Source organism: Pseudophryne corroboree, chromosome 3, assembly GCF_028390025.1.
Source record: "Pseudophryne corroboree isolate aPseCor3 chromosome 3, aPseCor3.hap2, whole genome shotgun sequence".
In the NCBI taxonomy this organism is placed as follows: Eukaryota; Metazoa; Chordata; class Amphibia; order Anura; family Myobatrachidae; genus Pseudophryne; species Pseudophryne corroboree.
In genome coordinates, this window is record NC_086446.1 from 523,958,178 (window position 1) to 523,985,303 (window position 27,126).

General features: G+C 47.9%; 2 protein-coding genes across 3 annotated transcripts in view; one reads left to right on the top strand and one right to left on the bottom strand.

Moving 5' to 3' along the window:
- Positions 1-3,488, bottom strand: part of PDE6G (phosphodiesterase 6G) — a 127,499-nt gene extending 124,011 nt beyond the window's left edge. The window contains exon 1 of the mRNA XM_063961128.1: positions 3,403-3,488. The gene's annotated coding sequence lies outside the window, so the exon portion shown is untranslated. The remainder of the gene's footprint in view (positions 1-3,402) is intronic.
- Positions 3,489-5,069: 1,581 nt separating this feature from the next.
- Positions 5,070-27,126, top strand: part of CCDC137 (coiled-coil domain containing 137) — a 69,207-nt gene continuing 47,150 nt past the window's right edge. Inside the window, exons 1-2 of one of the 2 annotated variants that reach the window (XM_063961127.1) lie at positions 5,070-5,263; positions 14,061-14,258. The gene's annotated coding sequence lies outside the window, so the exon portion shown is untranslated. The remainder of the gene's footprint in view (positions 5,264-14,060; positions 14,259-27,126) is intronic. The other variant, XM_063961126.1, reaches the window with a different exon arrangement.

Consider the following 27,126-nt stretch of genomic DNA (forward strand, 5'->3'; position numbering starts at 1 on the left):
GTCCATTAGTTTAGAGGTTTTTTTGCAGCTTTACGCGGCTAAACCCTGTCTAACTGGGCGCGATAATTAAAGGGCTCCAAGAACAATTGAACAACAACAATGGGGGCCCTTTAATTATCACTAAAGAACAAACATTTGAATAGCCCCCGAAGACAGCGTTTGAGGGTGGCAACGGAGAGTGGTTGGCCAAATTCAGCATGTCGTGGCCGTTCAGACGGCATTTCCTGGGCATGTACAAATTACCAGTGTGATTTTATTTGCTACTGGAGAGCCCTCAGCGTTCCGGGAGAGCAGCTCAGCCTGCGCATCTACAGAGGATCTCAGACTCTGCGACATGTTCCGATTTCTGTTGATGGTACAAATGTATCAGCAATTATGGGATCCGGTCTGTAGATCTACAGTGTCTAGGTCGACAATGTTTAGGTCGACCACTATAGGTAGACAGTCACTAGGTCGACATGGATGGAAGGAAGACAGGGTTTCTAGGTCGACAGGTCTAAAGGTCGACATTAGTTTAAAAAAAAAAAAATTGGGGGGGGATTTTTTCATACTTAACGATCCACGTGGACTACGATTGGAACGGTAAAGTGTGCCTAGCGAAGCGGTAGCGGAGCAAAGGCACCATGCCCGAAGCATGGCGAGCGAAGCGAGCCATGCGAGGGGACGCAGTGCACTCATTTGGGATCACGGTCACTGTACGAAGAAAACGACACCAAAAAAAAAAAAAAATCCTCATGTCGACCTTTAGACCTGTCGAACTAGCACATGTCGACCTAGAAACCCTGTCGACCTTTCATCCATGTCGACCTAGTGACTGTCGACCTATAGTGGTCGCCCTAAACATTGTCGACCTAGACACTGTCGATTTGATGAACCACACCCAGCAATTATACACTGTTGGAAAGAAATTATGCGACAGCAGCGGGTGTCCCTATGCTCAGGTTAACTTTTGTCCATATTAGCATATAATCGCAATTGCGTAAGGCAAAAGATAGCAACAGCAGCAAGAACATCTGCATCTGAAGTACTACTCAAAACATCTACTGCAGAAAGAAGCAAAGGGCCTAATTCATGTTTGTATGCACATGCCTACGCAGCTGCGATTTTTCAGGATACGGCCTTGCAAATTATTGTGAGTGAAGCTGCTGCCCAGAAAAGAAAATAGACGTCCACTGGAGCCTTGTACACAATCCTCGGCAACTGCGTATGCATACTCGGCACCGGTGCAATAAAAAGGAACATTGCTTCTCGAGTGAGTCTATGGTTACGCAGGCTGGACGCAGCAGTTGCGACGCTGGAGCCATGTATCTGTAAGTATGTGAGTGCAGCTAAAGGCAGATACACTCCCTGAAAACAGCCATATTACTGCATTTATACTGCCACTCCCAGTTACCTTCCCCAAATAGTCCCTTCTTGTCAATCACTACGAGTTAAAAATATCACTGCAAGCTGCTTCGCAAGGTACCTTGGCACGTATGCAGCGCGATCACACTGCATGCACAGTCTGCCGATAATGACTCAGTTGCGTGAACATTGGCATAACGTACAGACATGAATTAGGCCTTCAGTGAGTACACATGGTATACTCTCTCACCGCATGAACCTAAGGAGAAATTCTCTTTTGTATCATTTGGTTTTCAGAAAGTCTACATACTGTTTATGTGTGCACCTCTTTCCTGGAGAATTTTTATAGGGGACACATCTGTGTATTAATTTGTTTACCAATATTTATATATAACATACTGTAGCTTTCCAAGGGGGAGATGTACTAAGCCTTGGAGAGTGATAAAGTGGAGAGATAAAGCAGTGACCAATCAGCTCCAATAATTTTTCAAACACAGCCTGTAACATGGCATTTAGGAGCTGCATGGTTAGTACTTTATCTCTCTCTGCTTAGGGTAGTATCCTATTGCAGACAGTACTGTACCGCACAGTAAAAACAGGCTAATATCGCAATTTTAGCCTGAAAGTATTAATGAGCTATCCAATTATCACCAGTTTTTAGCGTCTATAAATTACCCTTTTTTTGGACAATAACACGTGTGATCCAGGATAAGTTCCCGCACCCACGGAAAACAGGGCTGATAGGGCTGCTTATCGGGCATTCTGCTTTGCGTGCCTCCGCACTTCAGCATGATCCCTGATAATTTCCAGAGGTAAGGGCTATCTGGCTAGCCCCCATGGGATCCATTAGCTGTGGGAATTTACTGTAGCTAATAGAATACCTCCGATTAATGTACCTGCCCCCAAGTGTTAAGATCTAAATAGATTGCTTAGAACTAAAGGGGGGTACACACCTAGAGATGTGTGCTCAGCGATCTATCACAGACCGTTCAGAACACATCTCTCTCCCCGCTCAGCACTCAGCGCAATGTGTGCTGAGCGAGGTGGTGGTGGGGGGCGCTCCCTTCACACAGCGCTGAAATGAGCGACCTGATAGTGAGCGACAGTCCCCGCACATCGCTATCGCTGAGGGGGGTACACACGAGAGATCCGTGCTTAAGTTCTAAGCAATCTAGTCAAATTGCTTAGAACTCAAGTACGGATCTCTCCGTGTGTATGCCCCAATGCAATAGCGATGCTCGGCCCCGCCAGTGCTAGATTGGCCTGCATGCAGGCACAATCTAGCAGGTCGCTCATTTCAGCACTGTGTGAAACGAGCGCACCCCCCCCCCCCCCTCGCTCAGCACACATCGCGCTGTGTGCTGAGCGAGGGGAGAGATGAGTGCTGTGCGGTCACTAATAGATCGCTCAGCACACATCTCTCCCCGTGTGTACAGAGGCTTTAGCCAGCTCTGAGCCAACCTTTACATTTTAAATTACTACTTTACTTCATTTTAATCACTGTACAATTTTAAACATATATATTTGTTCAGTTTACAAATATTAAAATACTACTATTAAATTATAGCACAGAATAGGTTTGTAAAGTGAAAAAAAAAGAAAAACTTGTTATCAGACTTTTAGGTCCCAAGACCTAGGTTAAGAGTCTTTCATACACTACAGAAGGCTTGCACACTGCCCTACTATATGATGGGGACATGACCATTGTCAGTGCCTCATAAAGAGGAAGATAAATACACCATAGCTGAGTGCATTGGAATAAGTTCCTGCAACACTGAATACATTAGTTTAGGTAGTGCTAGATTTCATTCTGAATCGTATTTCCATCTTTATGAACATCTTAATGTTCTCGTCATCTATTTGCATATCAAGGGCACTGAGAGCTTTCTCCCCTCCATCTTTATACAGTTGTAGCAGCTCCTCTGCATAAGCAATCCACACACAGTTATGGCACCCACTCATACAGCAGTGGGTGGGAGGGAGCGGAAGCGGGGGCCCATTAACAACCTGCGACTCTGCAAGGCGTGATTCCCCATCCTGTAATGCACTGGTGCTCACAATGGTAGTAGAGTTGTGGCTCCCCCTAGCCACTCCTTCATCAATGCTTCCGAATGATGATGTGTCAGCAGAAGTTCCTTTTCCAGCACACAGGACTGAAGAGGAGAAACAGCGCAGTCTTCTAAGAAAGGATAATGTAGGAGACTAAAATAATATAAAAATACAATATATTAGGATAAACAAACATGTGCATGTATGAGATCCTCACGGTTATATACAGGTGTGGATAAAAAGACTGACAATGTATAGGTCGACACCATATGGCCGACATGTACAAAAGGTCAACAGGTGTAAAAGTTTGACAGATTGAAGGTCGACAGATTCAAAATGTCGACATGAAAATGGTTGACACAGTTGTTTTTTTTAAGCTCAAATCTAACCCGAACCGTCCCCTTAGATAGCCTTACCCTCCACCTAGTGCCTAACCTAAAAAATTTAGAAAAAACGTGTCAAGCATTTTCAGGTCAACCTTTTGACCCTGTTGACCTAATACATGTCGACCATATGAGGCAGAATTCAACTCTTATCCCGGTAGACCCTAGGTGGCGGCGGTGCCCAAACGGGGCTATTCAATTGTAGCTCCATTCGTGGCGTGATGGCTGCCAGGGTCTGCATTTTAGCTCACACACACCAGGGGTGGAGAGCTGAAATGCTCAAAAAGTGACCCATTTGGTGCCCAAACTGCACTTTTCGTTATAGCGGCCAGCACTTTGGTTGGGTTTGGCAGCATAAAGTGGCTAAACTCAACATCTAGGGGTGCGATAACAGTACACAATTGAATATCACCTTTGTGATCTCCTGTCACTTTAGCCAGTAGATTGGACACAATAATCAATTGAATTCCACTCATGGTGTCAACCTATACACTCATACCTCCCGACATGACCCTCTCCAGGAGGGACAGAATGCTCTGCTCCTGGACATTTCTCTTAATGTATGATTGCCATCACCTGTGCTGAAACACCTTTCTTATTTATTTACCTATTCAACACAGGTGACGGCAATCTTAAATTACAAGAAAAGTCCAGAAGCAGAGCATTGTATCCCTCCTGGAGAGGGTCATGTTGGGAGGTATGTGTACTGTCGATCTTTTACCCACGTACCTTTAAATACAAGTGGCACAGATTACCATGCACAGTAATAAGCACAACATACTACCATGTACTAGATATATTACACAGGGAGGCTATTAATCTATTGATTTTTTTAAGCACTGGCTATTTATAGAACCATTTCAGGAGAAAATGAGTGGACCCCACAAGAGGGACAACATGAAGGATGACTTGGATCAGCAAGAGGGCAGTGGGGATAGGATATTATAGGACATCGTTCACAATAACGCATTTATTATGTCTGCATAAATTCTGAAACACAGTACATGCACATAACTAAATCCCTACCTTTATAATGCAGGACACAGATAGCATAATGTTCCCTTTTCAATCCCAGCATCGTACCATAGTAACACTGGATAAATATTGTCCAGGATGGGACATGAGCCCTGGTTCCCCCCACAAGACCTCCCTCAGTGCATAATCCCTATCTGTCCGCACATTTACTGTGTAGTAGTGGTGAATCCAGAGGGAAAAATTGGTCCAATCGCCTCCTGTAGCACAGTCGAGAACTCTCTCCTCCCACACAACCAGAAATGCTTTGCGATCTGAGATTGATTGTATGGTCTGCCACAGTCTGGATGTATCAAGCGCTGAAAGCACATGACCCTGATCACAGTGAGAACGAGAAGATCCCCGGGCAACGTTGTATATGTCACTGCCTGTGCAGGAGTACAGCGCACAGGGATTGCCTCTGTAATGCACACTGTTTTATGTCCAAGGTCCTGGCACAGACGCTCAGTTAATAGGTATGGTCAATGTTATGCTAATAATGACATAGTTACTTTCTCTGCTTCCTCTGGGCACTTTATGCAGCGATGTTTTGTTTGCTGAAATAGCATCTTCGTATATCACTTTCAGAATAGCATTACTATGGGCAGTGGCGTAAATTCGTCCCAGTCGTCCGGAGGCATAATAAATGTTGGTGCCCCCCTACATATACACACACATACCAACGAGGCTGAAGTTAGCTTCTTATTCAGCCAGCTTCTTATTCACTTCTTATTCAAGCTCTAGCTTCTTATTCACTTCTTATTCGAACGCCAGCTTCTTATTCAGATCATTCAGTTTTGCAAGGGTTAATGAGTCTTGGGTCACAAAATTGACACCTGAAATCAACAGAGTAGGTTCCCTTACATATGACCCACTTGTATTTTGCCTGGCCTAACACTGTTTTGGGCATGAAATACACTGGCAAAGTGGGCACACACACCATATTTCTCTGACGTCCTAGTGGATGCTGGGAACTCCGTAAGGACCATGAGGAATAGACAGGCTCCGCAGGAGACTGGGCACTCTAAAAGAAAGATTAGGTACTATCTGGTGTGCACTGGCTCCTCCCACTATGACCCTTCTCCAGACCTCAGTTAGATTTCTGTGCCCGGCTGAGCTGGATGCACACTAGGGGCTCTCCTGAGTTCCTAGAAAGAAAGTTTATTTTAGGTTTTTTTATTTTACAGTGAGACCTGCTGGCAACAGGCTCACTGCATCGAGGGACTAAGGGGAGAAGAAGCGAACCTACCTGCTTGCAGCTAGCTTGGGCTTCTTAGGCTACTGGACACCATTAGCTCCAGAGGGATCGACCGCATGGAACTGGCCTTGGTGTTCGTTCCCGGAGCCGCGCCGCCGTCCCCCTTACAGAGCCAGAAGCAAGAAGAGGTCCGGAAAATCGGCGGCAGAATACTTCGGTCTTCACCAAGGTAGCGCACAGCACTGCAGCTGTGCGCCATTGCTCCTCATGCACACTTTACACTCCGGTCACTGAGGGTGCAGGGCGCTGGGGGGGGCGCCCTGAGGGCAATATATGACACCTTGGCTGGCAAATCTACATCATATATAGTCCTAGAGGCTATATAGATGTAAAATTACCCCTGCCAGTATTCCAGAAAAAGCGGGAGAAAGTCAGTTGAAAAAGGGGCGGGGCTTCTCCCTCAGCACACTGGCGCCATTTTCTCTTCACAGTGCAGCTGGAAGACAGCTCCCCAGGCTCTCCCCTGTAGTTTTCAGGCTCAAAGGGTTAAAAAGAGAGGGGGGGCACAAAATTTAGGCGCAATATTGTATATACAAGCAGCTATTGGGAAAAATTCACTCAATATAGTGTTAATCCCAAAATTATATAGCGCTCTGGTGTGTGCTGGCATACTCTCTCTCTGTCTCCCCAAAGGGCTGTGTGGGGTCCTGTCCTCAGTCAGAGCATTCCCTGTGTGTGTGTGCGGTGTGTCGGTACGGCTGTGTCGACACGTTTGATGAGGAGGCTTATGTGATGGCAGAGCAGATGCCGATAAATGTGATGTCGCCCCCTGTGGGGCCGACACCAGAGTGGATGGATAGGTGGAAGGTATAAACCGACCGTGTCAACTCCTTACATAAAAGGCTGGATGACGTAACAGCTATGGGACAGCCGGCTTCTCAGCCCGCGCCTGCCCAGGCGTCTCAAAGGCCATCAGGGGCTCAAAAACGCCCGCTCCCTCAGATGGCAGACACAGATGTCGACACGGAGTCTGACTCCAGTGTCGACGAGGTTGAGACATATACACAATCCACTAGGAACATCCGTTACATGATCCCGGCAATAAAAAATGTGGTACACATTTCTGACATTAACCCAAGTACCACTAAAAAAGGGTTTTATGTTTGGGGAGAAAAAGCAGGCAGTGTTTTGTTCCCCCATCAAATGAGTGAATGAAGTGTGAAAAAGCGTGGGTTCCCCCGATAAGAAACTGGTAATTTCTAAAAAGTTACTGATGGCGTACCCTTTCCCGCCAGAGGATAAGTTACGCTGGGAGATATCCCCTAGGGTGGATAAGGCGCTCACACGTTTGTCAAAAAAGGTGGCACTGCCGTCTTAGGATACGGCCACTTTGAAGGTACCTGCTGATAAAAAGCAGGAGGCTATCCTGAAGTCTGTATTTACACACTCAGGTACTAGACTGAGACCTGCAGATAGTGCTGCTGCAGCGTGGTCTGTAACCCTGTCAAACAGGGATACTATTTTGCGAACATAAGACGTCGTCTTATATATGAGGGATGCACAGAGGGATATTTTGCCGGCTGGCATCCAGAATTAATGCAATGTCCATTCTGTCAGGAGGGTATTAGAGACCCGACACTGGACAGGTGATGCTGACTTTAAAAGGCACATAGAGCCTTATAAGGGTGAGGAATTGTTTGGGGATGGTCTCTGGGACCTCGTATCCACAGCAACAGCTGGGAAGAAATTTTTTTACCTCAGGTTTCCTCACAGCCTAAGAAAGCACTGTATTATCAGGTACAGTCCTTTCGGCTTCAGAAAAGCAAGCGGGTCAAAGGCGCTTCCTTTCTGCACAGAGACGAGGGAAGAGGGAAAAAGCTGCACCAGTCAGCCAGTTCCCAGATTTACCAGAATCAAAATTCTTCCCCCGCTTCCTCTGAGTCCACCGCATGACGCGGGGGCTCCACAGGCGTAGCCAGGTACGGTGGGGGGCCGCCTCAAAAATTTCAGCGATCAGTGGGCTCGCTCACAGGTGGATCCCTGGATCCTTCAAGTAGTATCTCAGGGGTACAAGCTGGAATTCGAGGCGTCTCTCCCCCCCGCCGTTTCCTCAAATCTGCCTTGCCGACAACTCCCTCAGGCAGGGAGGCTGTGCTAGAGGCAATTCACAAGCTGTATTCCCAGCAGGTGATAGTCAAGGTGCCCTTACTTCAACAAGGACGGGGTTACTATTCCACACTGTTTGTGGTACCGAAACCGAGACCCATTTTAAATTTGAAATCCTTGAACACATACATAAAAAAATTCAAGTTCAAGATGGAATCGCTCAGGGCGGTTATTGCAAGCCTGGAGGAGGGGGATTACATGGTATCCCTGGACATCAAGGATGCTTACCTACATGTCCCCATTTACCATCCTCACCAGGAGTACCTCAGATTTGTGGTAGAGGATTGCCATTACCAATTCCAAACACTGCCGTTTGGACTGTCCACGGCACCGAGGGTCTTTACCAAGGTAATGGCAGAAATGATGATACTCCTTCGAAAAAAGGGAGTTTTAATTATCCCGTACTTGGACGATCTCCTTATAAAGGCGAGGTCCAAGGAGCAGTTGTTAGTCGGAGTAGCACTATCTCGGGAAGTGCTACAACAGCACGGATGGATTCTATACATTCCAAAGTCAGAGCTGGTTCCTACCACACGCCTACTGTTCCTGGGGATGGTTCTGGACACAGAACAGAAAAAAGTGTTTCTCCCGCAGGAGAAAGCCAAGGAGCTGTCATCTCTAGTCAGAGACCTCCTGAAACCAAAACAGGTATCGGTGCATCACTGCACACGAGTCCTGGGAAAAATGGTAGCTTCTTACGAAGCAAAATTCCATTCGGCAGGTTCCATGCAAGAACCTTTCAGTGGGACCTCTTGGATAAGTGGTCGGGATCGCATCTTCAGATGCATCGGCTGATACCCTGGTACTTGGAGACAGGGTTATCTCTACTGTGGTGGCTGCAGAGTGCTCATCTTCAAGAGGGCCGCAGATTCGGCATACAGGACTGGGTCCTGGTAACCACGGATGCCAGCCTTCGAGGCTGGGGGGCAGTCACACAGGGAAGAAATTTCCAAGGACTTTGGTCAAGTCAGGAGTCGTCCCTACACATAAATATTCTGGAACTGAGGGCCATTTACAATGCCCTAAGTCTGGCAAGGCCTCTGCTTCAAAACCAGCCGGTACTGATCCAATCAGACAACATCACGGCAGTCGCCCATGTAAACAGACAGGGCGGCACAATAAGCAGGATGGCGATGGCAGAAGCCACAAGGATTCTCCGATGGGCGGAAAATCACGTCTTAGCACTGTCAGCAGTGTTCATTCCGGGAGTGGACAACTGGGAAGCAGACTTCCTCAGCAGACACAACCTACACCCGGGAGAGTGGGGACTTCATCCAGAAGTCTTCCAACTGTTGGTAAACCGTTGGGAAAGGCCACAGGTGGACATGATGGCGTCCCGCCTAAACAAAAAACTAGATATTGCGCCAGGTCAAGGGACCCTCAGGCAATAGCTGTGGACGCTCTAGTGACACCGTGGGTGTACCAGTCGGTTTATGTATTCCCTCCTCTGCCTCTCATACCAAAGGTACTGAGAATAATAAGAAAACGAGGAATAAGAACGATACTCGTGGTTCCGGATGGGCCAAGAAGAGCTTGGTACCCAGAACTTCAAGAAATGATATCAGAGGACCCATGGCCTCTACCGCTCAGACAGGATCTGCTACAGCAGGGGCCCTGTCTGTTCCAAGACTTACCGTGGCTGCGTTTGACGGCATGGCGGTTGAATTCCGGATCCTAAAGGAAAAGGGCATTCCGGAAGAAGTCATTCCTACGCTGATAAAAGCCAGGAAAGAAGTAACCGCAAACCATTATCACCGTATTTGGCGAAAATATGTTGCGTGGTGTGAGGCCAGGAAGGCCCCAACAGAGGAATTTCAGCTGGGTCGTTTTCTGCACTTCCTACAGTCAGGGGTGACTATGGGCCTAAAATTGGGTTCCATTAAGGTCCAGATTTCGGCTCTGATTTTCTTCCAGAAAGAACTGGCTTCACGGCCTGGAGTTCAGACATTTGTAAAGGGAGTGCTACATATTCAGCCCCCTTTTGTGCCTCCTGTGGCACCTTGGGATCTCAACGTGGTGTTGAGTTTCTTAAAATCACATTGGTTTGAGCCACTTAAAACTGTAGATTTGAAATATCTCACGTGAAAAGTGGTCATGTTATTGGCCTTGGCTTCGGCCAGGCGTGTGTCAGAATTGGCGGCTTTGTCATGTAAAAACCCTTATCTGATTTTCCATATGGATAGGGCAGAATTGAGGACTCGTCCCCAGTTTCTCCCTAAGGTGGTATCAGCTTTTCACTTGAACCAACCTATTGTAGTGCCTGCGGCTACTAGGGACTTGGAAGATTCCAAGTTACTGGACTTAGTCAGGGCCTTAAAAATTTATATTTCCAGGACGGCTGGAGTCAGGAAAACTGACTCGCTTTTTATCCTGTAGGCACCCAACAAAATAGGTGCTCCTGCTTCTAAGCAGACTATTGCTCGCTGGATTTGTAGCACAATTCAGCTGGAGCTTTCTGCGGCTGGATTGCCGCATCCTAAATCAGTAAAAGCCCATTCCACGAGGAAAGTGGGCTCATCTTGGGCGGCTGCCCGAGGGGTCTCGGCTTTACAATTTTGCCAAGCTGCAACTTGGTCAGGGGCAAACACGTTTGCTAAATTCTACAAAATTGATACCCTGGCTGAGGAGGACCTTGAGTTCTCTCATTCGGTGCTGCAGAGTCATCCGCACTCTCCCGCCCGTTTGGGAGCTTTGGTATAATCCCCATGGTCCTTACGGAGTTCCCAGCATCCACTAGGACGTCAGAGAAAATAAGATTTTACTCACCGGTAAATCTATTTCTCGTAGTCCGTAGTGGATGCTGGGCGCCCATCCCAAGTGCGGATTGTCTGCAATACTTGTATGTAGTTATTGTTGAGCCATCTGTTGAGAGGCTCAGTTATATTTATACTGTTAACTGGGTGTAGTATCACGAGTTATACGGTGTGATTGGTGTGGCTGGTATGAGTCTTACCCGGGATTCAAAATCCTACTTATTGTGTCAGCTCTTCCGGGCACAGTATCCTAACTGAGGTCTGGAGGAGGGTCATAGTGGGAGGAGCCAGTGCACACCAGATAGTACCTAATCTTTCTTTTAGAGTGCCCAGTCTCCTGCGGATCCCGTCTATTCGCCATGGTCCTTACGGAGTTCCCAGCATCCACTACGGACTACGAGAAATAGATTTACCGGTGAGTAAAATCTTATTTTTACCATTTTGAATAAGTAGCTGTAGTTTTGCAAGGGTTAACCAGTCTTGGGCCACAAATTTGACACTTGAAATCAACAGAGGGTGGTCACTTGCATGTGACCCACTTGTCTTTGGCCTGGCCCAACGCTGTTTTGGGTATGAAATACACTGGCAAAGTGGGCACACACACCATATTTTACCATTTTGAATAAGTAGCTGTAGTTTTGCAAGGGTTAACTAGTCTTGGGCCACAAATTTGACCACCAAAAACAACAGAGGGTGGTCACTTTCATGTGACCCACTTGTATTTTGCCTGGCCCAACACTGTTTTGGGCATGAAATACACTGGCAAAGTGGGCACACACACCATATTTTACCATTTTGAATAAGTAGCTGTAGTTTTGCAAGGGTTAACCAGTCTTGGGCCACAAATTTGACACCTGAAATCAACAGGGGGTGGTCACTTGCATGTGACCCTCTTGTATTTTGCCTGGCCCAACGCTGTTTTGGGCATGAAATACACTGGGAAAGTGGGCACAAACACCATATTTTACAATTTTGAATAAGTAGCTGTAGTGTTGTAAGGGTTAACTAGTCTTGGGCCACAAATGTGACCCCCGAAAACAACAGAGGGTGGTCACTTGCACGTGACCCACTTGTATTTGGCCTGGCCCAACGCTGTTTTGGGCATGAAATACACTGGCAAAGTGGGCACAAACAGCATTTTATAAATTGCCATTTTGAATATGTAGCTGTAGTTTTGCAAGGGTTAACTAGTCTTGGGCGACATATTTGATACCAGAAATCAAGGGTTAGATTAGCTCCTTATCGCACAGAGGAGTCATAGAGAGCCTATGTTAAGTTAAAGTTGTCTGAAGTCAGGTCCTATCCTTGATTGAAGGAAGCTATACTCAGCAGGATTGGGGTGACGGGTCCCAGCAAAGCCCAAGAATATTATGAGTTGCAGCTCAACCCATCTGAGCCTCCAGTGGTCAAACTGGCATAATTGGCCAAACTGAGTAAAACCTGGTTACAGACAGATAAAAAGTTTAAAAACTCTTCTCAGTGGGTAGTGAAAGTGATGGCTCTAGACGGGTGTGGGACTCTAGGTCGACCAGAAAAAGGTCGACACACCTTAGGTCAACACCAATTGGTTGACACACCTTAGGTCGACATGGACAAAAGGTCGACAAGAACAAGGTCGACATGGAAAAAGGTCGACATGAGTTCTTTATGTTTTTTTGGTGTCGTTTTCTTCGTAGAGTGACCAGGAACCCCAATTAGTGCACCGCCTTCACTCCGCTCCGCTTGGCACAGATTACCGTTCCAATCGTAGTCTACGTGGATGAAAAGGTTCCAAAAAAGAAAAAAATCGTGAAAAACTCATGTCGACCTTTTTCCATGTCGACCTTTTGTCCATGTCGACCTAAGGTGTGTCGACCAATTGGCGGCGACCTAAGGTGTGTCGACCTTTTTGTTGTCGACTTGGAGTCCGGATACCCTCTAGACCAGGCTATACGGGTATTAGACTGTGGTGTAAAACACTGGGCCTTTGCAGGCTGACCCCCAGACAATTGAGGAGCTAGCAGTGATGATTGAGAGGTACCTGACCCTGGGAAATTTTAATAAAGCCAAGCAAGGGTTACAGCCAGTACCTAAGCCCAATACCCAGATCCCCAATGTTAAACCAAACAGCCCGTCTCCAGTCATATGTTTTGAGTGCAGAGAGCCCAGTCATGCACAGCGGTACTTCCTAAAGCAGGGTGAGCTAGTGGATTGCAGTTCAGGGAAAACAGCACAACCTGTATTCATTAGGTTGGTTCTATATCGGAGTGGGAGAAGGGACCTTGTGACGTACTTAGGGGAGGAGACACGTCACCAGGGGGAGGAGCTACGGGCGAACAGGGTACCCGAAAAGTACCCTCGCGGGCTCGCTTCGCTCGCCACGCTTCGGGCACAGTGGCTCGCTTCGCTCGCCACCTGATTACTAAAGGTAATAGTTGGTGGCGTGGATAGTAGAGCAACTATCCCGCTGGCCTAGCTCCTCCCCCTTGTGTCGTAACTCCTCCCCCTTACGGAAAAGGTCCCTTAGCCCACTTGATTCTAGCATCTACCGTATTCAGTATGGCACCTGGAATTATTAAGTAGTATTATAAGTAGTATAAGTATTATAAGTGGGTGATATGTAAGTGACCACCCTCTGTTGATTTCAGGTGTCAAATTTGTGGCCCAAGACTAGTTAACCCTTGCAAAACTACAGCTACTTATTCAAAATGGCAAAATATGGTGTGTGCCCACTTTGCCAGTGTATTTTATGCCCAAAACAGCGTTGGGCCACACAAAATACAAGTGGGTGATATGTAAGTGACCACCCTCTGTTGATTTCAGGTGTCAAATTTGTGGCCCAAGACTAGTTAACCCTTGCAAAACTACAGCTACTTATTCAAAATGGTAAAATATGGTGTGTGTACCCACTTTGCCAGTGTATTTCATGCCCAAAACAGCTTTGGGCCAGGCAAAATACAAGTGGGTCACATGCAAGTGACCACCCTCTGTTGTTTTCGGGGGTCACATTTGTGGCCCAAGACTAGTTAACCCTTGCAAAACTACAGCTACTTATTCAAAATTGTAAAATATGGTGTGTGTGCCCACTTTGCCAGTGTATTTCATGCCCAAAACAGTGTTAGGCCAAGCAAAATACAAATGGGTCATATGTAAGGGAACCTACTCTGTTGATTTCAGGTGTCAATTTTGTGACCCAAGACTCATTAACCCTTGCAAAACTGAATGATCTGAATAAGAAGCTGGCGTTCGAATAAGAAGCTAGAGCTTGAATAAGAAGTGAATAAGAAGCTGGCCGAATAAGAAGCTAACTTCAGCATCGTCACATACCATATGTAGCTATCCGGCACTAAGGGTGAACAGTAGCAGCGTGCTCAGGTACCTTTCCCAATAGTAATATAGATACACATAGAAAGTGGACGCACACCAAGTCCGTCATTACAATAAAACAGACACCAGCATACCTTTATAGTACACCTACAGTACTCCCTCACCCGCCAGCGGGTCTCGATGGAGATGCTTTGGTGCAGCGGTGTGCCGATATGACTAGTGTTCACTCTAGGATTTTTTTAGGGCAGGGTGCTGATCACGGGGAGGGCACACATTTTCATTCGGGAGGGCACATTTTTAAGTTAGATGGGCAAACTTAGGTACATACTATAATGCTTGGTGCTCCGATTCCTATAGGCCAAAACATGGACAGTGCGCGCCGAAGGCGCGCAGCAAAAATCTAGGGGCGTTGTTTTGTGGGGAAGGGGCGTGGCCACATAATAGTGGCAATTCACAGTACACCACACGGTAGTGCACCTAATACACATTGCACCAGGTTGAACCTCCTATACACACACTGCACCAGGTAGAGCACGTTATACATATTGCGCCAGATAGAGCACGTTATACATATTGCGACAGATAGAGCACTGAGGCACACTGCACCAGGTAGAGAGCACTGCGGCACACTGCACCAGGTAGAGAGCACTGCGGCACACTGCACCAGGTAGAGAGCACTGCGGCACACTGCACCAGGTAGAGAGCACTGCGGCACACTGCACCAGGTAGAGAGCACTGCGGCACACTGCACCAGGTAGAGAGCACTGCGGCACACTGCACCAGGTAGAGAGCACTGCGGCACACTGCACCAGGTAGAGAGCACTGAGATTGAAGTTTACAGCTGCAAAATACTTACAAGGTTAATTTAGCCCAGGGGGACTCTCATGTGCTTACCGGGTCCGGCGGCGCACGGCTGGGTCCAGCGGCGTGGCGGGGTCCGGCAGGCAGCAAACGGCAGGCCGCACAAAAACGGGCAGGACGGGATTCAGCTGTCTAAGGGGCAGGGCGCAGCGCCCTGTGAAAGACTCCTAGCGTGAACACTAGATATATATATAAAAACACACAAACGCCTCATTCACTTAAACACACGCCGCTTTCACACACACACCTCCTTTACTTAAAAACACATGCCGCTTTCACTTACACACACACACACATGCCTCTCACTTACACACACACACATGGCTCTCACTTACACACACACACACACACACATGCCTCTCACTTACACACACACACACACACACACACACACACACACACACACACGCCTCTTACTTACACACACACACACACGCCTCTCACTTACACACACACACACACACGCCTCTCGCTTACACACACACACACGCCTCTCGCTTACACACACACACATGCCTCTCGCTTACACACACACACATGCCTCTCGCTTACACACACACACATGCCTCTCGCTTACACACACACACATGCCTCTCGCTTACACACACACACATGCCTCTCGCTTACACACACACACCTGCCTCTCGCTTACACACACACACCTGCCTCTCGCTTACACACACACACCTGCCTCTCGCTTACACACACACACCTGCCTCTCGCTTACACACACACACCTGCCTCTCGCTTACACACACACACCTGCCTCTCGCTTACACACACACACCTGCCTCTCGCTTACACACACACTCCTGCCACTCACTCACACACACACACATGCCTTTTTTACTTGAATGCACAACTTTCACTAAAAACACACACACACACACACACACACACACACACACACACACACACACACACACACACACCTCACTTAAAAACAAGCACACACAAAACACAGTGCTTCCCCCCCAAATCCACCTCTCCCCCACCCCCACACAGTGCCTACCTTTGTCTATCATCAGGCGCACGGAGGAGCAGAGCGCTTCCCTCGGCTGGCTTACTTAACTAGAAGGGCTCGGGAGGAGCTGTGCTCTGGAGCTCCCCCTAGCTGCAGCCAGTGCCATCTCTCTGTAAATACAGGAGGCAGCTTCCGTGTCACTGACGCAGCTCCTCCGTCTGCATTGCAATAGCAGCGCGGTCCTCAGGCAGCGGGAGACAGTGGAGGAGATGTGCCCCCTTGCGGTCAGGAGCCCGGCGGCAGCCGACTCCACTGCCTCCCACAGTTCCGCCACTGACTATGGGGTCTATTCATGAAGCAGTGAAAAGTGTGGAGAAGTGAGCCAGTGGAGAAGTTGACCATGGCAACCAATCAGCATTGAAGTAACATTTATAATTTGCATATAATACAATTGTACGGAGCTGCTGATTGGTTGCCATGGGCAACTTTTCCACTGGCTCACTTCTCCATGCTTTTCACTGCTTCATGAATAGACCCCTTTGTATCAGACGGCACTGAAGTTTTTTTTTATAGTCTGGGTGGGTGAAGAGTATATTTCTATTTTGTTGTATTTTTCAGTTCCTATTGATTTCTTTGGTTAAATTCCCTATTACTCTCACCTGCGAATTCTCTGAGGTATACAGGTGGTCATTCCGAGTTGATCGCAGCCAGCAACTTTTCGCTGCTGCTGCTGCGATCAACTAGTCCACGCTTATGGGGGAGTGTATGTTAGCTTAGCAGGGCTGCGATCGCTTGTGCAGCCCTGCTAAGCTAAAAAATTTTCAAGCAGAACGAGACTAGCCCTGGTCATACTTACCCTGTGAGACGGATCCAGCGATGCTGGGGCCGGCTTTGACATCAGACATCCGCCCTCCGTTCTCCTGGACACGCCTGCGTTTTCTTCACCACTCCTCGAAAACGGCTCCAAACGGTCTGGTGACGCCCAGGAACGCCTTCTGTCTTTCAATCTTCTTGCGGTCGGTTCTGCGACCACTTTCTTCGTTGGCCGCGATGAAACTCGCCAGGGGAACGACGGCCTGTGCGCAGTGCGGCCGCTCCGCATGCGCATTCCAGTCCCGTACGCACCGCAGCGACAAACCGCTGCGTGCGAGCGGGTCGGAATGACCCCCATAATGAGGGGGTTTGCCACTTGTCAGAAGTGATTATACTGGAGTTGATGGTTTACGTAAGAAATGGAAAGCACATTAGGGGAGAGAGAGACTTGCTCATGAGAGGTTACATTCCAAAGGGGAGGGGCAGACAGACAAGGGCGACACAGATGGGTTAGACAGTGAGCATGGAACAGAGGATTAGGATGACAGATTGCTGGGTTCGATGAAGAAGTGGGTCCTGAAAGCGTCGTCAACCACTTAACTGATGAATTCCCCCCCCCCACAAAACCAATCAAAAATTCATGTTTTTTTAAAATTATTTCTTAAAGTTTAAAAAGTATTTTTAATAATATATTAAAATATTTTATTTAAAAAAATATATCTAGGTGGTATTCTCCGCCCCCAAACCCCCCCCCCCCCCCCAACTGTGCAAATTTTTTTTTGATGTACGATTTGACTTAGGTGGTCCACCTCCACACCCAAAAATTGTCTGTATTGTACAGTACTGTATTGTGTTATACAAAACAACTAACTTTAGCAAAACGAAGCCAACTTTTGTGTGTGTGCCATGAATGCGTGTCTTACATTGATTTAAGAACATAACAAAGAAAGGGAACAGCATGAAGCCTCATGGACCTATCGTGGCTGTTCCCATCCAAAACGTAAATCATTAATCAAATCATTATTTTATTTTCAGCTAAAAAAAATAGAAAAAAAAAATAGAAATTAATAGAAATCTTTAATCTTCAGGGGCATGGTGGGCCACGTAAATATCATCTCAGATTCTTCAAAATTAGTATGCAATATATCCTTAACAATTCAAAAAAATGTAGCATGGGGACAAATCATTTTTCTTACTTTTAGAAATTCATGGGGCGTTTGATGCAACCTAACCCGGGATTAACAATGTCCGTATTATAAATGTTATAACCTTGGATATCATTTTCAATCAGAAATCTGTCCAATCCTTTTTTAAATGCATTTACAGAGTCTGCCATTACCACCTTACCTGGCAGGGAATTCCAAATCCTTATTGCTCTAACAGTGAAGAACCCTTTCCTTCGTCGCATACGTAATTTTCTCTCCTCCAGCCGCAGCGAGTGCCCACGTGTCCTAAACAGTGTTCTTTTAATAAATAATTCCTCTGATAACTCTTTGTGATGTCCCTTTACATATTTGAAGATATTAATAATATCCCCTCTTAGACGTCTCTTTTCCAGTGTATACATATTCAGCCTAGTAAGTCTCTCCTTATAGTCCAGTCCTTCTAGGCCTTTAATCAATTTAGTAGCTTGCCTTTGAACCCTTTCGAGTTCACCAATATCTTTTTTTTTTATACAGTGGTGCCCCAAACTTAACACAATATTCCAGGTGCGGACGTACCAATGATTTGTACAGCAGCAGGTTTACATCCTCGTCCCTTGTCTCAATTCCCCGTTTTATGCACGCTAGCACCTTACTTGCCTTCTTTACTGCACTTAGACATTATGTTCGGGTATTCAGCTTACTCCCAAATCTTTTTCCAAAACTGTTACCCCTAGACTTTCCCCATTTAATATGTAGGATGCAAGTTTGTTTTTAGTCCCGAAATGCATAACCTTGCATTTTTCTATATTGAACCTTATTCTCCATTTAGATGCCCAGATTTCAAGTTTAGACAAATCATTCGCAGAGACTTCATCTATTTCTGAATTTATTACTTTACACAGTTTAGTATCATCTGCAAAGATTGACTCTGTGCTTTTCAGGCCTATTTCTAGGTCATTGATAAATATGTTGAACAGTATTGGCCCGAGTACGGACCCTTGTAGTATTCCGCTGACTACTGGGGTCCAGCTTGAGGACTTCCCATTGACCACTACTTGCTGTATTCTTTTATCCAGCCAGTTACTTATCCATGTGCAAACAGTTTTTCCTAGGCCAAGCTCCTTTAATTTGATGATCAATCTCATGTGAGGCACTGTATTGAAGGCTTTTGCAAAATCTTGGTAGACCACATCCACTGCTTTTCCCTGGTCAAGATTATTACTCACTTCCTCGTAGAAGCTAATTAAGTTAGTTTGACATGATCTGTCCCACAAACCCATGCTGGTTCTTGCTAATAATCATAGCGGTCTGTAGATACTCCTGTATGCTATCCCTTAGAATTCCTTCCAATATTTTCCCCACAATAGACGTCCAATTAACCGGTCTGTAGTTACCAGGATGATTTTTGGATCCCTTTTTAAATAATGACACTACCTTAGCTATACGCCAATCCTTCAGTACCATGCCTGATCTAATTGAACTATTGAAAATAAAATATAGTGGTCTTGCTAGTTGTGATCTAAGCTCCATAAGAACCCGCAGATGAAGTCCATCAGGACCAGGTGATTTATTCATCTTAATTTCTCTAACGTCCTAAGTGGATGCTGGGGACTCCGTAAGGACCATGGGGAATAGACGGGCTCCGCAGGAGGCTGGGCACTCTAAGAAAGATTTAGTACTATATCTGGTGTGCACTGGCTCCTCCCTCTATGCCCCTCCTCCAGACCTCGGTTAGAATCTGTGCCCGGCTAGAGCAGAGGCACCTAGTGGGCTCTCCTGAGCCTGCTAGAAAAAGAAAGATATTTGTTAGGTTTTTTATTTTCAGTGAGCTCTGCTGGCAACAGACTCACTGCTACGAGGGACTGAGGGGAGAGAAGCAAACCTGCCTGCATGAAGCCGGGTTGCGCTTCTAGGCTACTGGACACCATTAGCTCCAGAGGGATCGAACACTGGCGGTCCGTTCCCGGAGCCGCACCGCCGTCCCCCTCACAGAGCCAGAAGCACTGAAGTCCAGGAGAAGCAAGAAGACTTCGAAATCGGCGGCACGAAGACTCCGGTCTTCACTAAGGTAGCGCACAGCACCGCAGCTGTGCGCCATTGCTCCCCAGCACACTTACACACTCCGGTCACTGTAGGGTGCAGGGGGGGGGGGGGGGGCGCCCTGGGCAGCAATAAGATACCTTTGGTGGCAAAAATACCCATATATACAGTCCTAGACTGTATATAGGGATACCCCCGCCATTTTTTACACAGATTAGAGCGGGACAGAAGCCCGCCGCTGAGGGGGCGGGGCCTTCTTCCTCAGCACACCAGCGCCATTTTAGTTCACAGTTCTACTGGAAGCAAGCTCCCTGGGCTCTCCCCTGCAGTGTCCAGGTACTCCAAGGGCAAAAAGAGAGGGGGGCACATAAATTTAGGCGCAAAACGGTGATACTCAGCAGCTACAGGGTAAACACATATTGTAGTGTAAATCCCTGGGTTATATAGCGCTGTGGTGTGTGCTGGCATACTCCTCTGTCTCCCCAAAAGCCTTAGTGGGGTCCTGTCCTCAGTCAGAGCATTCCCAGAGTGTGTGAGGTGTGTCGGTACGTCAGTGTCGACATGTTTGAGGAGGAAGGGTATGTGGAGGCGGAGCAGGTGCAGATGGATGTGGTGTCGACACAAGGTTGGCTGGATATGTGGAAGATGTTAAATGACAATGTAACCTCTTTACATACGAGGTTGGATAAAGCTGAAGCCGGGGGACAGTAAGGGTCTCACCCAGTGCCTGATCCATCAGGGCAGGGGCCGCCAGGGTCTCTCAAGCGTCCACTATCTAAATTAGTCGACACGGATGTCGACGCGGAGTCTGACTCCAGTGTCGACGACGATGAGACTAAATTGCAGCCTAAAATGACTAAAGCCATCCGATACATGATTATAGCAATGAAAGATGTATTGCACATTGCTGAGGAAATCCCTGTCCCTGACAAGAGGATTAATATGTTTGGGGAGAAAAAACAAGAGGTTACTTCCCCCCTTCACATGAGTTAAACGAAATATGTGAAAAAGCCTGGGAATCCCCGGAAAAGAAGGTCATAATTCCCAGGAGGCTTCTTATGGCGTATCCTTTCCCGCCAACGGACAGGTTACTCTGCGAAGCCCCTCCCAGGGTAGACAAGGCGTTGACACGCTTATCCAAGAAGGTGGCCCTACCGTCTCCGGCCGCACTCAAGGATCCTGCAGATAGAAAGCAGGAATCAATCCTGAAAGCTGTGTATACACATTCAGGTACTATCCTGAGGCCTGCCATTGCGTCGGCATGGATGTGCAGCGCAGTTGCGGCATGGACTGATTCTCTGTCGGAGGAGTTAGACACCATGGACAGAGATAATATCTTATTGACCCTGGGGCATATCAAAGACGCGGTCCTGTATATGCGGGATGCTCAGAGGGACATTTGTTCTCTCAGCTCTAAAGTAAATGCAATGTCCATCTCTGCCAGAAGGGTCCTATGGATTAGGCAGTGGACAGGGTATGCTGATTCAAAAAGACATATGGAGGTTTTACCATATAAGGGTGAGTTATTATTTAGGGACGGTCTCTCAGACCTCATTTCGACGGCGACTGATGGGAAGTCAAAATTCTTGCTGTATGTTTCCTCACAGCCTAAGAAAGCACCGTATTATCAAATGCAGTCCTTTCGTCCCCCAAGGAGCAAAAAGGTCAGAGGAGCATCTTTCCTTGCCAAAGGTAAGGGAAAAGGAAAAAAGCTGCATCAGGCAGCCAGTGCCCAGGAGCAGAAGTCCTCCCCGGCCTCCTCTAAATCTACCGCATGACGCTGGGGCGCCACAGGCGGAGCCAGGAGCTGTGGGGGCACGTCTCAAGAATTTCAGCCACCAGTGGGTGTGTTCACGGGTGGATCCTTGGGCGATACAGATTGTGTCTCAGGGATACAAGCTGGAATTCGAAGAGACGCCTCCTCAACGCTTCCTAAAATCTGCCTTGCCGGCTTCCCCCATGGAGAGGGAAGTAGTGCTGGCGGCAATACACAAACTATATCTCCAGCAGGTGGTGGTGAAGGTTCCCCTACTTCAGCAGGGAAGGGGTTACTACTCCACAATGTTTGTGGTACCGAAACCGGACGGTTCGGTCAGGCCCATTTTGAATTTAAAGTCCCTGAACATTTATCTAAAGAAATTCAAAATGGAATCGCTCAGAGCGGTCATTGCAAGCCTGGAGGAGGGGGATTACATGGTGTCCCTGGACATCAAGGATGCTTACTTGCATATCCCCATTTTTCCTCCTCATCAGGAGTACCTCAGGTTTGTGGTACAGGACTGTCATTAGCAATTCCAGACATTGCCGTTTGGCCTGTCCACGGCACCGAGAATATTTACCAAGGTGATGGCGGAGATGATGATACTCCTTCGGAAGAAAGGAGTTACAATTATCCCATACTTGGACGATCTCCTCATAAAGGCGAGGTCCAGAGAGCAGTTGCTGATCAATGTGGCACACTCTCAGGAAGTGTTGAGACAGCACGGCTGGATCCTGAATATTCCAAAGTCGCAGCTGATTCCTTCGACACGTCTGCCCTTCCTGGGCATGATTCTGGACACAGACCAGAAGTAGGTGTTTCTCCCGGAGGAGAAGGCTCAGGAGCTCGTGACTCTGGTCAGAGGCCTCCTAAAACCGAAAAAGGTATCGGTGCATCACTGCACGCAAGTCCTGGGAAAGATGGTGGCGTCATACGAAGCCATTCCCTTCGGCAGGTTCCATGCGAGGATCTTTCAGTGGGATCTGCTGGACAAATGGTCCGGATCGCATCTTCAGATGCACTGGCTGATCACCCTGTCCCCCAGGGCCAGGGTGTCTCTTCTGTGGTGGCTGCAGAGTGCTCATCTCCTCGAGGGTCGCAGGTTCGGCATACAGGACTGGGTCCTGTTGACCACGGATGCAAGCCTCCGAGGGTGGGGGGCAGTCACTCAGGGAAAAAACTTCCAAGGACTGTGGTAAAGCCAGGAGACTTCCCTACACATAAATATTCTGGAACTAAGGGCCATTTACAATGCCCTGACTCAAGCGGAGCCGCTGCTCCGAGAAAAACCAGTGCTGATTCAGTCAGACAACATCACTGTGGTCGCTCATGTAAATCGCCAGGGCGGCACAAGAAGCAGGGTGGCAATGGCGGAAGCCACCAGGATTCTTCGTTGGGCGGAGAATCACGTACAAGCACTGTCAGCAGTGTTCATTCCGGGAGTGGACAACTGGGAAGCAGACTTCCTCAGCAGACACGACCTACACCCGGGAGAGTGGGGACTTCATCCAGAAGTCTTCTCGCAGATTGTAAATCGATGGGAACTGCCACAGGTGGACAAGATGGCGTCCCGTCTCAACAAAAAGCTGAAAAGGTATTGCGCCAGGTCAAGGGACCCTCAGGCAATAGCTGTGGACGCTCTGGTGACACCGTGGGTGTTCCAGTCAGTCTACGTGTTCCCTTCTCTACCTCTCATACCCAAGGTGCTGAGGATCATAAGGAAAAGAGGAGTAAGAACAATACTCGTTGTTCCGGATTGGCCAAGAAGAACTTGGTACCCAGAACTGCAAGAGTTGCTATCAGAGGACCCGTGGCCTCTGCCTCTCAGACAGGACCTGTTGCAACAGGGCCCCTGTCTGTTCCAAGACTTACCGCGGCTGCGTTTGACGGCATGGCGGTTGAACGCCGGATCCTAGCGGAAAAGGGAATTCCGGAGGAAGTTATCCCTATGCTAATAAAGGCTAGGAAGGACGTGACAGCAAAACATTATCACCGAATATGGCGAAAATATGTTGCTTGGTGTGAGGCCAGGAAGGCCCCTTCAGAGGAATTTCAGCTGGGGCGATTCCTACACTTCCTGCAGGCAGGTGTGACTATGGGCCTTAAACTAGGATCCATAAAGGTCCAGATTTCGGCCCTGTCCATTTTCTTTCAAAAAGAACTGGCTTCACTGCCTGAGGTTCAGACATTTGTTAAAGGAGTGCTGCATATTCAGCCCCCTTTTGTGCCACCAGTGGCACCGTGGGATCTCAATGTAGTTTTGGATTTCCTGAAATCTCACTGGTTTGAGCCACTTAAGACAGTGGAGCTCAAGTATCTCACTTGGAAAGTGGTCATGCTGTTGGCCTTGGCTTCGGCTAGGCGTGTGTCAGAATTGGCGGCTTTGTCATGTAAAAGCCCCTACCTGATTTTCCATGTAGATAGGGCAGAATTGCGGACCCGTCCGCAGTTTCTGCCGAAGGTGGTGTCATCTTTTCACCTGAACCAACCTATTGTGGTACCTGCGGCAACTCGTGACATGGAGGACTCCAAGTTACTCGATGTAGTCCGGGCTTTGAAGATTTATGTTTCTAGAACGGCTGGAGTCAGAAAGACTGATTCGCTGTTCATACTGTATGCACCCAACAAGCTGGGTGCGCCTGCTTCAAAGCAAACTATTGCTCGCTGGATCTGTAACACGATTCAGCAAGCTCATTCTGCGGCAGGATTGCCGCATCCAAGATCAGTAAAGGCCCATTCCACGAGGAAGGTGGGCTCTTCTTGGGCGGCTGCCCGAGGGGTCTCGGCATTACAACTTTGCCGAGCAGCTACTTGGTCGGGTTCAAACACTTTTGCTAAGTTCTACAAGTTTGATACCCTGGCTAAGGAGGACCTTGAGTTTGCTCATTCGGTGCTGCAGAGTCATCCGCACTCTCCCGCCCGTTTGGGAGCTTTGGTATAATCCCCATGGTCCTTACGGAGTCCCCAGCATCCACTTAGGACGTTAGAGAAAATAAGATTTTACTCACCGGTAAATCTATTTCTCGTAGTCCGTAGTGGATGCTGGGCGCCCGTCCCAAGTGTGGACTTTCTGCAATACGTGTATATAGTTATTGCGTAATACAGGGTTTTAGTATGAGCCATCTGTTCAGTTAGGCTCAGTTATGTTCATACTGTTAACTGGGTAAGTTTATCACGAGTTGTACGGTGTGATTTGGTGTGGCTGGAATGAATCTTACACTGGGTTCCAAATCCTTTCCTTATTATTATGTCAGCTCTTCCGGGCACAGTTTCCTTAACTGAGGTCTGGAGGAGGGGCATAGAGGGAGGAGCCAGTGCACACCAGATATAGTACTAAATCTTTCTTAGAGTGCCCAGCCTCCTGCGGAGTCCATCTATTCCCCATGGTCCTTACGGAGTCCCCAGCATCCACTACGGACTACGAGAAATAGATTTACCGGTGAGTAAAATCTTATTTCTCTAACGTCCTAAGTGGATGCTGGGGACTCCGTAAGGACCATGGGGAATAGCGGCTCCGCAGGAGACTGGGCACATCTAAAGAAAGCTTTAGGACTATCTGGTGTGCACTGGCTCCTCCCCCCATGACCCTCCTCCAAGCCCCAGTTAGATCTCTGTGCCCAAACGAGAAGGGTGCACACTAGGGGCTCTCCTGAGCTTCTTAGTGAAAGTTTTAGTTTAGGTTTTTTATTTTCAGTGAGACCTGCTGGCAACAGGCTCACTGCATCTAGGGACTAAGGGGAGAAGAAGCGAACTCACCTGCGTGCAGAGTGGATTGGGCTTCTTAGGCTACTGGACATTAGCTCCAGAGGGACGATCACAGGCCCAGCTTGGATGGGTCCCAGAGCCGCGCCGCCGGCCCCCTTACAGAGCCAGAAGGCAGAAGAGGTCCGGAAAATCGGCGGCAGAAGACGTCCTGTCTTCAACAAGGTAGCGCACAGCACTGCAGCTGTGCGCCATTGCTCTCAGCACACTTCACACTTCGGTCACTGAGGGTGCAGGGCGCTGGGGGGGGGGGGCGCCCTGAGACGCAATAAAAACACCTTGGATGGCAAAAAATGCATCACATATAGCTCCTGGGCTATATGGATGCATTTAACCCCTGCCAGAATACACAGAAAAACGGGAGATAAGGCCGCCGAGAAGGGGGCGGAGCCTATCTCCTCAGCACACTGGCGCCATTTTCCCTCACAGCTCCAGTGGAGGGAAGCTCTCTTCTGCAGTCACTACACTACAGAAAGGGTTAAAAAAGAGAGGGGGGCACTAATTAGGCGCAGTATTAACTATACAGCAGCTATAAGGGGAAAAACACTTATATAAGGTTATCCCTGTATATATATATAGCGCTCTGGTGTGTGCTGGCAAACTCTCCCTCTGTCTCCCCAAAGGGCTAGTGGGGTCCTGTCCTCTATCAGAGCATTCCCTGTGTGTGTGCTGTATGTCGGTACTTTTGTGTCGACATGTATGAGGAGAAAAATGATGTGGAGACGGAGCAGATTGCCTGTAATAGTGATGTCACCCCTTAGGGGGTCGACACCTGTGTGGATGAACTGTTGGAAGGAATTACGTGACAGTGTCAGCTCTGTATAAAAGACAGTGGTTGACATGAGACAGCCGGCTACTCAGCTTGTGCCTGTCCAGACGTCTCATAGGCAGTCAGGGGCTCTAAAGCGCCCGTTACCTCAGATGGCAGATATAGACGCCGACACGGATACTGACTCCAGTGTCGACGGTGAAGAGACGAATGTGACTTCCAGTAGGGCCACACGTTACATGATTGAGGCAATGAAAAATGTTTTACACATTTCTGATAATACGAGTACCACCAAAAAAGGGGTATTATGTTCGGTGAGGAAAAACTACCTGTAGTTTTCCTGAATCTGAGAAATTAAATGAGGTGTGTGATGATGCGTGGGTTTCCCCCGATAACAACTGATAATTTCTAAATGTTATTGGCATTATATCCTTTCCCGCCAGAGGTTAGGGTGCGTTGGGAAACACCCCCTAGGGTGGATAAAGCGCTCACACGCTTGTAAGGGCTCTACCTTCGCCTGAGATGGCCGCCCTTAAGGATCCTGCTGATAGAAAGCAGGAGGGCATCCTAAAAGGTATTTACACACATACTGGTGTTATACTGCGACCAGCAATCGCCTCAGCCTGGATGTGCAGTGCTGGGTTGGCGTGGTCGGATTCCCTGACTGAAAATATTGATACCCTAGATAGGGACAGTATATTTTTGCCTATAGAGCATTTAAAAGATGCATTTCTATATATGCGTGATGCACAGCGGAATAATTGCCGACTGGCATCAAGTCTAAGCGCGTTGTCCATTTCTAC